The sequence below is a fragment of the Panthera leo genome, chromosome C1 (genome assembly GCF_018350215.1).
Source record: "Panthera leo isolate Ple1 chromosome C1, P.leo_Ple1_pat1.1, whole genome shotgun sequence".
NCBI classification, from domain to species: Eukaryota; Metazoa; Chordata; class Mammalia; order Carnivora; family Felidae; genus Panthera; species Panthera leo.
This window is the reverse complement of record NC_056686.1, coordinates 206399688-206412408: the sequence shown is the minus strand read 5'-3', so window position 1 is coordinate 206412408 and position 12721 is coordinate 206399688.

Below are 12721 nucleotides of genomic sequence, written 5' to 3'. Positions count from 1 at the left end.
CTCCTCAGTATCTGGGACCAGATCTGATTCATCTTTGAATCCTTTATGCTAAGGAGTTGACATTCAGAGACTGGGTGCTGAATGAAAAATACTCCTCATATCTTTGCAGAAATGAAGTCAAAATAATCTGGCAGGAAGGTCAAATACTTTTTTTGAGATTGTTTATATTGGCTGAAGAAACGACCACTTATTTGTAACTAGAGAAAATGTCAAGCTGTGAGCTAGATTTTGTACACAAATGTATCTTTCTCACTTTGCCTCCATTTCATTATCTCTTATACCATTTCTAAATTTTTTTTTAACGTTTATTTATTTTTGAGACAGAGAGAGCCAGAGCATGAATGGGGGAGGGTCAGAGAGAGAGGGAGACACAGAATCTGAAACAGGCTCCAGGCTCTGAGCGGTCAGCACAGAGCCCGACACGGGGCTCGAACGAATGGACTGCGAGATCATGACCTGAGCCGAAGTCGGACGCTTAACTGACTGAGCCACCCAGGCGCCCCTCTTATACCATTTCTCATTGGTACAGTGTTCAATTAGTCTCTTTGCGCTCTTTGAAAATACAGTGATATGGCTTATTATATTAGACAATAATAACAGTTGGTATAACCCTGTTTTCTTTTTTATGAATTTAGTATGTATTTGTAGCTAGTCACAATTTCAGAACGATTATGCTTTGGGATGTTCAAACTTGACCACTGGCCTAGTTAGGTGCTAGAAGGCAGTGGGGACCATTCAGTGATTGAACATTTTTATCCAGGAGGCAGGAGGAACAAAATGAAGCTAGAGTTGTCATGGCAGAGAAAGACTAGTTACCCATGTTAGCTGGAGGTGGGGGGGCGGGGAAGGAAAATTTGTTGCTTTTGTGGTTGCACGGTGTCCTTGTTTTTGTCCATGTTCAGACGTGATACAAAATGGTCTTATTTGGGCCTGGTTCCATCACTGTCATGGTGTGACCCCATCTGATGTTGAAATTCTTTGAAATTGTTTACATTTAGAGGGAACACAGTGGGTTGTTACCAGCTGTTTGTTGTCAAAGCCTTCATTTGGTTTTCAACACAGAGACATCTTGCCTTTGCTGCCTTGTTTCCTTAGCAAGTCATGTTATTCACAAGCGTCCTTAGCATCCTGTGAAGGAGCCGTTTTTATTAGGTTCTTGTTTATTCTTTCTGTATTTCTGTTTTTGTAAATACAATCATGTATGTTCTTATTTCTCCCTTTGTCAACAAAAGATCGCACATTCCTAAACCGTTCTACACCTTGATTGCCTCTCTTATCAGTGTACACCATAGGAGATCCCTCAATACAGTAGTCTCTTTCATTTTTTTAAAGATTTTATTTTGAAGTAATCTATACACCCAATGTGGGGCTTGAATGCACAATGCCTAGATCAAGAGTCACATGCCCTATGCACTGAGCCAGCCAGGAACCCCTCTTTCCTTCTTTTTTTATGGGTGCATAGTACTCCATTTCCTAGATCTACCATAGTTCTTGTAGAATTCCGGCGTCTTAACAACAAATACTTGTGTCCCTAAAATAACATTGTGTGGATGGGTGGATGCTTATTTGTAAAATTCTGAGCTTACATTTCAAAGCGTTTGCTGTATAAACCAGAATTAAGACAGATACGATAGATACTTTAGTGAACTGGCTTCTATTCTCAGGCCCACCAACAATTTTCTCGACAAGTGACTTAAACTCTCTGAGCCTCACTCTCCACAGCTATGAAACAAGGCGTTGACAAATATTTGAAGCCCAGTCAAATTTTGCCTCTTTGATCTTGTCCTCACAGCTGAAAACCAGTCGTTTTTGGGTAGAGATTTAACAACACACTCTCCAGAAGAAATGAAGCCTTGATTTGTAACATTTGCTAATTACTATGGTGTAAATATTCCCACCAGGGCCAATTTCAAGCTACTAACAACTTAACAGCCAGCTAGTAAAATTTCCAAAAATTTTATAATCTGATCTTAGAGCCAGTATGTTCTCAGTCCGGCATACAGCTGGGGAAAACTTGCGGAAATGAGACTCAGTGAGATGCAGACATTTAACTCCCTCAGATGGAAGGTATATCCCCAAAACTTAAATTATATCACATGTGGATGGAGAAAACATCCCCAGAAGGGGAAGAACATAATCTTTTAAATCTACTACCTAAAGCATTCCCTGAAGCTTTCATTAGTTTGTAACACAGAAGAAATATTAAGTAACGGTAACTCACTTTAATAAATATCATATATTTACCCAACCTTTATCTACAAAGAATTGACTTCACTGGGTCAAAATCAACCAACTTAGTATACATACTATCCAATCCTGATTCTTAACTGTGGTTGCACATTCCAATCAACTTTTGAAAAGTGCTGGTGCCCGGGCCCCACCCCAAATGAATTAAGTCAGAAAGTCTGAAGGATGGGGCTCAGACACTGGTTTGTTTCCAAGAGTTTGAGGTGATCCAAATGTGCCATTGTAGGTAAAGCTAACCAGTTTTTGGATATTTGGTATATAGGTCTTCTGACCTTTCCCTTTCTCTTTCAAGGTAAAGCACATGGTGCAGATATATACCAACAAATAGGCATTGATTTAGCTGAACTTATTTGAGCAGGAAAAAATTTTTTTAGATCCTGCAAATATGGCTGACACAATAGATCTCTCTCAAAAACAAGCTCCACAGAACTCAAAATCTGGCCTCTTGTTTTATTGCTTAAATGTAAAACCCACTGCAAGAGTGACATTAGAGCAGACCCCAAAGTCTAATTCCTCTATGTGAGACTTAAGTGGGTTTTGTTTTAAAGAAAGGTCATCTTGTTTCTTTTTTGCTGGCCTTGAGAAGCAGCCGACCATCCCGGCACACAAGAAATTAATTACCCTGGAGGACCAGGTGCGACTAGTTAGTCGGTTGCCATGGAGACAAAAGCTATACATCCTTGATTTTCCACGATGGTCTCTATTTCATGAAATCTTATTCTTTTCAATAAAGGCCATTCACAAAAATGCGAGTCGAAGGCGCTTGATTACTTTTACGTGTGCATTAATATATAAACAGAAAAAAAAGGATTTTGCCCAGTAACGAACCATTGTCTTTGCTAAGAAAATTTGACGATAAGTACAATTTGAGCAAATTACAATTTGCTCAATGTATTTTTGGGTAAAAAAGAAAAAAAAGAAAAAAAAAGAGAGAGAGAGAGCGAGAGTAAATCCAAAGCATTTCAAAAATCTTTTGGAAAACCAGCTTCCCGGAGTCCTCTGGCACTTACGGAATGGTTCACCTCTTAAGTTCAAGTTGAACCCATGTGAGAGACACAACAGCTCTCATCCGAAGGTCTCATCACAAATTCTGTCCAGATCAGCTTACTTTCAACTCTTCTAAAAAGGACCCAGCGAGGAGCTACACCTGCAGAACTTAAGGGTATTCTTTATTAGCCAACATGGTAGTAGTTTTTCCTTTGGAAAAAGCATCTGTTTACGCCCATTTGGATGATATTTGAGTTATTCCACACAATTGGTGTTTGTTTAATAGTTATGTGCCCGTGCTGGTTTCTTAGCTTTGGTACACGTGCCATCGCAACTTAGGTAAAGGATTAACGTTAAGGGACATCATTCGGGAAGGTATATGGGAACTCTCTGCATTGTCTGCAATGTTTCCTGTGGACCTAAAATTATTTCAAAATAAGCTATTAACAAGCAATTCGTGACTATTAATTATAGTAAATTAACTAATTATAGTGGATACTGGTGTGGGTTGTATTGGTTGTGTTGGGTTGGCAACGAAAATAATTAGGTGAAATTGGGGGAATCTACCTGCGCTTTGGGATTCCATACTGAAATGTAAATGCATTATAATGAATAATCCAAAGTCACAACCTTGGGGCTGTTTTTACCCTCTGTAGCATCATCTATAGCTTTGGAAACGTCATAACTTTCATTTGGAACAAAGTACTGGGGAGATTTAAATGGCAATAGTAGCTATCTTTGTAGTGAATTTCTTCATATAGATAGCTGATGCACTAATATTGTACATAGCTTACTAGAGGCCACACATTTCTGTATGTTCTTTTATTAAACTAATTTCTTGTGATATTTAAGGGACACATTTGCAATTATCTCTTATTTGCCCTCATTTGAAAACAATCTTTTTTTTTTTTTTCTGCGACTTCTCAGGCAAATGGCAACTGAAAACAAATCTGTGCCTCACAGGGTTGAAATAGCTCCCAGTGATTGCTACCTCCTAAATTTTTAGAGAAATTCAGGAAGTGTCAGTGATGTACCTTTTTCTGTACGTGTCAATTAAAATTTATGTAATTCATATTTAATATCAAAGGTTATGAATTGCATTTTAAAAAGCCCCAGGCACATGGTAAGTGTTTAATATATTTATTAGGTGAAGAAATGAATGATTTCATACTTAGCTGCTTTTTTTTTGTTTTTAATTTTTTTTTATGTTTATTCATTTTTGAAAGACAGAGAGAGACAGAGCACAAGCAGGGGTGGGGCAGAGAGAGAGGGGGAAACAGAATCTCAAGCACGCTCCAGGCTCTGAGCTGTCAGCGCAGAGCCCGACGTGGGGCTTGAACTCACGAACCGCGAGATCATGACCTGAGCCGACGAAGTTAGACGCTCAACTGACTGAGCCACCCAGGCGCCCCAGCTTTTATTTTGTTTTTAATTTGCTTGAGTATATAGACCTGACCTATTTCTGGGATAGTTTATTCCTAGGCGTGTATTTATCAAAGTCTCCTATTACAGAGCAATCCAATTGAGTATGTGACGTCTCACTATTACACAGCTTCCCAATCTGAGAACCAATTTAGCTTATTTCTAGCTCAGAGTTTGGACCCACATGAGTTTTATATTTTTTTGGCTTTCTTCTTTTAGACCTGGGCTCCAGGAGTGACTCTACAAGGAGAGTTAAGTATAGCTTCCAGTCCGCAATATATGAGGGATGGAAGGTTGAGATTCTTAATATATAAAGTAATTTAAAAATCAAAAACAAAGGGTACTTCCAGTCAAGATGGAGTGACAGGGACTGGATTTACCCTCCAGCCTGAAGCAACCCAAACAGCGGAAAACTATATATGAAACAAAGCTTTCTAAGGATATAAAGTAGAGAGATCCTTGAGAAATGGAGAGCAGAGAGGTGAGGCTGATGGTCACTCCAGCTTCCTGCAGGTCCAGAGGTCTCAGGAAGCAGTGCAGGAAGGGGAATTAAGGCAGAGCCAAACGTCTACCTGAGTTGAGGACCTGGAAACATGAGTCTGGGAAGGCCAAGGTGGCTAGAGCTTCCTGGGCAAAGTACCAGAGAGAAGAGAGAAGCACAGAGGGGGAGCTCTGGCGATCTGCAGAGGGTCCCCGTTGAGTCTTTAGCTGAGTACTGATTAGGGCATGTGTGAGAAGAATTTACCTGAGGCCTGGAAAAGAACCACTGACAAAATCCAGAGGCAACACTGGCCTGTGTTCATACAGTCAGGAATAGTTCGTGTTCCAACAAGCCAAAGTAGAAAACCTCATAATTTATGGAACATGCAGTAGAGTGCCCAAAGGCCTTTGCCTCAGTGAAATTACTGGGGTAGCATGAGCTCTTGGTAGTAGATGAAAGTTAGGGCTGGACTAAACACTGCTCTGGACCCGCTTGACAAACTTAAACGTAAGATCTGAAAGGATTAAAACTGTCTTCAAGTACCTTACCTGTGTTCTAGACCAAAGCTTAGGAATATTTATGGGAACACAAAAATATCCAGGACCCAACGAGTTAAAAATCACAATGTTGGGCATTTGATGAAGGCATGTTAAGAAGCAGGAAAATATAGCCTCTAATGATAAAAAAAAAATTACATCATGTTGGGCTCTGTGCTGACAGCTCAGAGCCTGGAGCCTGTTTCAGATTCTGTGTCTCCCTCTCTCTGTGACCCTCCCCCGTTCATGCTCTGTCTCTCTCTGTCTCAAAAATAAATGTTAAAAAAAAAAAAATTAAAAAAAAATTACATCAAACCAGAAATGACCAGATGATAGAGTTGTTATGACTATATTCTATATGTTCAAGAAGCTACAGAAAAATTTGCACCTGGAACATATACAGATGCAAAGAGATAAGATACAAAAAATATATATATATAAATCAAACTTGTTTGTTATTTCTAATGAAAACTACACTGAGATTAAAAACGTACTAGATGAGGGGCGCCTGGGTGGCTCGGTCGGTTAAGCGTCCGACTTCGGCTCAGGTCATGATCTCACGGTCCGTGAGTTTGAGCCCCGCGTCGGGCTCTGTGCTGACAGCTCAGAGCCTGGAGCCTGTTTCGGATTCTGTGTCTCCCTCTCTCTCTGCCCCTCCCCTGTTCATGCTCTCTCTCTCTCTGTCTCAAAAATAAATAAACGTTAAAAAAAAATTTAAAAACAAAAACAAAAACAAAAAACATACTAGATGAGATTAAGAGCAGATTAGAAATTGCTCCCCAAAATGATTAGTGCCATATCCTGAATTGTGTCCCCCCACCAACAACCACCATCACCAAATTCTTATATTGAGGCTCTAACACCTGATGTGAGGGTTTTGGGAGATTGGTTGGCCCTTTGGGAGGTAATTAGGGTTGAGTGATGGCATGGGGGTGGGGCCCTCATGATGGGATTTGAGACTTGACAAAAAGAGGATAAGAGGGGCGCCTAGGTGGCTCAGTCGGTTAAGTGTCAGCTGAAGTCATGATCCCAGGGTTCAGTTCGTGAGTTCAAGCCTCGCATAGGAAGCCTGAAAGGTAGGCTGCTTTGGATCCTGTCCCCCTCTCTCTCTGCCCTTCCCCCACTTGTGCACTCTCTCTCTCTCTCTCTCTCTCTCTCTTCCTCTCAAACATAAATAAATATATATAAAAAAACAAGAGGATGAGAGGGGTCATTTCCTCTTGACCAAGTGAGGACACAGTGAGAAAGTAGCCTCTGCAAACCAGGAAGAGGGCTCTCTGCAAGAATCAAATCAACTTCTCAGCCTCCAAATTGTGGGAAACAAATGTCTGTCAATTAAGCCAATCAGTCTATGGTTTTGTTATGGCAGGCCAAGCTGAGACAATTGGTGAACTTGAAGACATACCAAGGAAACTCCTGGAAACACACAAAGAGAAAAGAATTTCCTTAATATGAAAAGACCAAGGGGTCCCTGGATGGCTTAGTCAGTTGAGCGTCTGACTCTTGATTTCAGCTCAAATCATGATCTCACGGTTTGTGGGATGGAACCCCACATAGGGCTCTGTGCAGTGAAGAGCTTGCTTGGGATTCTCTCTCTCTCCATCTCTCTCTCTCCCTCTCTCTTTCTCTCTCTCTCTCTCTTCCCCTCCTCCACTCATGTGCACTCTCTCTCTCAAAATAAATAAATATTTTTGAAAAATGAAAAGAGAGCATCAGTGATTAAGTGGCGATATATCTGCATGGAACTGGATTCTGTGAAACAGAACAATGGACACAGAAAAAATTGTTGACAAGTAATAGCCAAAAGTTTGATAAAAACTATAAGCCCATATATTCAAGAAGCCCAACAAACCTCCAGCATAATAACATAAAGAAAAATGTAAGGTCCATCGTAACCATATTGTTGAAAATCAATGATAAAGACAAATTTTAAAAGCAGTAGGAGGAAAAGAAACATATAACACAAAAAGACACAGGGGAGAGGATGATGGAAGATTTCTTACCAGAAGCAATTCAAGTGAAAAGACAGTGTATTGTATTTAATATAACAAAAGGAAAAAAAAAAACAAAAGCAAAAACCTTTCAACCTTGAATTCTATACCCAGTGAAATTACCTTTCAAAAAACAAGGCCAATCAAAGACTTTTTGAGATGCACAAAATCAGAAAGACGTGATCACCATCTGACAAACACTACAAGAGATGTTGAATTCAGTCCTTTAGGCAGAAGGAAAATAATTCCAGATGGACATTTTGGTCTAAACAAAAGAATCCAAGCCAGAGAACAATAGAAATGGTAACAAAAGAACACTGAAATATTATGTGGATAAATATAAAGGATGCTTCTTATCATCAAACTGTCTTTAAAAGATAAGTGTTCAAAGCAAAAATTATGATTATCTAAGCAGGTTTATGACATATATAGAAGCAAAATGCATAGATGAAAAAGGTGCAAAGATCAGGAGGAGAGAAATGTGAGATTTTTGCACTATATGTGAACTGGTATCACTTCAGAGTATACCTTGAGAAGTGAAGCATGTAAACTATGAATCTTAAACATCCATTGGCATAACACAACAAACAGAAGTAATAAGCCAACAAAGGAGATCGAATGAAATCATGGGAAATATTCAATACGATAAAAGGGAGAAAAATAGGAGAAAGGAAACAAAACACAGAGAGACAAATAGAAAACAAAGGCAGGATGGTAGAATCAAACCTAACCATGTCAATAATAATGTTAAATATGAACAGTCTAGTATTCCAGTTGAAAGGCAGAGATTGTAGACGGGTGAGAAAGGAAGATCGAATATGTATGTCTACAAGAAACACACTTTATAGAGATACAAACAGATTAAAAGCAAAAAGATGGAAACATGATACATCTAAATAATCTAAATACTCAACAGCTGCAGATTGGTAAACAAAATTTGACTTATTCGTAAAATGGAATATTCTGCAGTTATTGACAGTGTTGATGGAGAAGCATATTTATTGACTTTGAGAGATAATCACGATATATTAAGTGAACTGTATGATACTGGAAACAACTTAGAAATGCTTTCTCTAAAATATTAGCATAATTATTTGCAGATGATTTGACTTTGGGTAATTTTTTTGACTCGTATCATGTGCTACTCACTATTTGTCATCAATTTTGAAAATTAGCTGTCATAGTGACAATTAGGCCATGTGTCTTTTCTTTGACTAGACCCTAAGGTCCAATATAGAAGGTGGATGGTAGTTTTAGAAGTTCCCATCATCCTTTGGAACCTTTTTGTTTTGTGTTTTTTAAAAAAATACACTTTGAGATGATCAAAGCATTCCTTTCCTTCTCATCTGGCATCTTCCTGTCCCCACATGCAGACACATGGGATAGGATTATATCTCCTAATTCAGTGTAGACCAGTGGTTCTCAATTACTTGTGGTGAGCAACTTTTAGCAAGCATTTCCAATCCATCTTTGATTACATGGGTCCCTTTGTAGTTGAGCAAGATGCCCCTTGATGTTGGTCTTAGTTTCTGCACTACGATTGGTCCCCAAAGGTTTGGGACCACACCTTTTGTAAATGCACTTTTGTAAATAAGCATCACTGCACAGTGGCTCATTCACTTAGTGCTAGTAACTGGTCCTAAACAATTTAATGATCACTGAGCACTAAATTCATGAAATCTCAGTTGATAGAGGTTAGTCAGTGGCAGCAAGCCTTAGAACAAGCCATAAAGTAGAAACTTGAATTGGGACAGACTTGTATCCATGGGAATTAGGACCATGTTGGTAAGCCTTGGATGTTTGTCAATGCCACACCTTTGCGCAATGGCTCTGCATTTCTATAACTTTCGCTTGTGCTATTTTTATTTTTGTGTTAATAGGAGTAACATAGCCAATTTAATTTACTTTAAATTCATGCTATAGAGGAGATGTGTTGCATTCTTGGGTTCAATTTTTATTTCCTTTTGGAAGTCATTTGTGTTTTGAAGCAGTAGAATATATCGATTCCATTTTAAGAAGAAAGTCAGTGGAAAAAAGTTTGCTATATAAAACCTTGCTTCACAGTTAACTTTCATATCTGTTCCACATATTGAGGATTTTTAAAATGTAGTCTCTTTCCAAAACTTTTCTATAGATTTGCAAAATGTTGAGGGTAGAAGAGAAGGAATGTGCATTCTCTCTGGTGAAGCAATTTAACGTTTCTGTTTCCAATTATTTTCATAGGATTTCCATAAAATAGTTGAATAAGAAATATTTTTGCCAATTCTGGTGTCCAATCTTACTAAGTAATATCAACATAGTTGGGCTAAATCTTATTTTTCCAGGATATGTAACTAATTCTCATTGCTGTTTCAATTGGCAGACATTTCCTTTCTGAATCTGACTCTACATTTTATCTTCAAAGAATAAACTATTTTTCTGTCTACTAAGAACACTCTGAGACAGAAAGGCATTTAAAAAAATTTTTCCTTTCCTTATAATCAAAGCAAGAACCTCTCAGACTGCCAAAATAATTTGTCTCTTTCCTAAATCAATGTTGTTAAAGAGTTATACATGGGGCTTGTAGTTTTTCTTAAGAGTTTGAACAGCTAATTTAGGAATCACAGATCAATCATATATTAAGTGCTAGGAATATTAATAGATACCTCAAGGAGTAACACAGTTGTACGGCTGAATGTGGAGTCAAAAGAAAGATGCTAAATCTGCTTATTGGGAAACACGGTATTTCTGAACTTTGGCAAAGACACCACTCTTTAATTTAATCTAGGAAAAGCATATTTATAAAATCAAGGTCCAGAGGTATCATTTTGATTTCTGAGCTTCAGGCCGACAATGCTAGCATGCTTTGCTCCAGTGGATTATTGCAAAGATTTGAGTTGCCTAATTCAGACCAAGGATATAAATGTGTTTCTACTGTATCCTGGCAATGATTTAGGGCATCAAACCCTTTGCAGTTTCCTGGTGCCTAAAATTCAGTTCTTAGGCCTAAAATTTGTTTTTCACACATTTTCCCTTCATTATAAAAAATTTTAAAAGCGATGTGTTTAAATATTTTCCTCCTTATCTTTTTCTGTTCTGCTTTTCCTAAAACTAGACTAAAATATCCGGATGCATGTTCACTCTGTGTGCTTTCTATTTATTGGTCTTTTTCTCTAGCGGCATTCCTTCCAATGGCTAGTTAAGGAGTTGCTGACCAAAGACATTTTTATAAATAATTTTTAGTGGTATTTGACTATGGTCTGGATGTGGAGTGCAATCATAGGATTTGGAATTTTCACTAACATTGACTCCCTTGTATGCGCGCTCAGGGGTGTATCCCGATGTTTGAAAAATGGAAAATAATCACGCATGGGGAGAACGAGGAGCAAGAGGAAGAAGTGGAAAGAGCGGTTGGAACCTTCCTTCCTGACTGTCCCTGAGCTACGAGCCTGTTTCCCAATCCCATCTGCCTTCAGATAACGTTTAGCCACTGAGGCCTGAAGATACAATTTTTAATAATTGCTTCACACCCACAGGCATTGTTTTTCAGACTGTAATCATGTCTCACCTGAATTTTTGCAATTGCCTGTTAACTAGTCTTCTTGCCCTGTAGTCTTGCCCTGAAGCGAATCATCTCCTACCTGTCATCAGGAGAATTTTACTCTAACAAATTTGATCACGTCCAACCCTCTATCAAAACCTTCTTCAGGGTGGGTCTCATCGTCTACCTTCACTCATTGTGACAAAATCCGGTCTATTGTACAGCTTGAGGTAGTCATGAAATTGCTTAGAGACAAGGTACAGATACTTGTTAAAGATCCTCAGCTCGGAAGCAACTCATTTCTTCTGGTCACCTGCCATTGGCTAGAACTTAGTCACATGGTCGCGGTTATTTACAAAGGGGCTGGGAAGGGGAGTCTATTAATATGCCTGGTCAAAGGAGATAAGGAGGTATTGGGGGGGGATAGCTAGCCTTCTCTGCCACAGTACATTATTTTTAGAAACCCTTAGCCATCCACAATAAATATTCATTAATTCAGGAATTCTCTCCCTAGCCGAAAAAAGAGAACTGACATTTATTGAATGTTTACTGTGTGCTTAACATAGTTTTTCTAGGAGAGAGATTTGGTCTTACTCATCTTTCTATTTCCTGAACTTAGCAGATTGTCTAGCACACAATAAACCCCCCAGAAGAATCTTTGGTGAACTGAATTTTATAAAAATATGAAACAATTTTTAAAACTATGGGCTCTAACCTCAGGCTTTCAAATTATTAATTTTTTTTCTTTTCTTCTGCTCCCCCCCCCACCCCCAATACTCGTACTATTATTTTTTTCCTTTGGTTTCTTGTAGTGTTCCCCTCGGTCCCTGTTGGTCCCTGGCTTATGATTGTTCAACTTACGATTTTTCTTTTTTTTTTTTTTAATTTTTTTAACGTTTTATTTATTTTTGAGACAGAGAGAGACAGAGCACGAACGGGGGAGGGGCAGAGAGAGAGGGAGACACAGAATCGGAAGCAGGCTCCAGGCTCGGAGCCATCAGCCCAGAGCCCGACGCGGGGCTCGAACTCACGGACGGCGAGATCGTGACCTGAGCCGAAGTCGGACGCCCAACCGACTGAGCCACCCAGGCGCCCCTCAACTTATGATTTTTCAACTTTAGGATGGTACAGAAGCAATATGCATTCAGTAGAAACTGTATGTCAAATTTTAAATTACGATCTTTTTGCAGGCTAGCGATTCTCCATGTAATAGTCTTGTGATGCTGAGCAGTGGCTGTGGCCACAGCTCCTATTCAGCCACACGACGACAGGGGTGTACAACCCACTTATAGCATTCTGTCCCCATACAACCATCCTGCTTTTCACTTTTAGTACAGTGTTCAGTAAATTACATGCTTTTTTAATAAAACGCTCTTTGTGCTAGATTATTTTGCTCCGGTGTGCCCCAGTGTAAGTGTTCCGAGCCCTTTTAAGGCAGGCTGCACTGAACTATGACGTTGGGCAGGTTAGGTGTATCAAATGCACTTTTGACTTATGGTATTTCCAACTCGCCGTGGGTTTACTGGGATGTAACCCC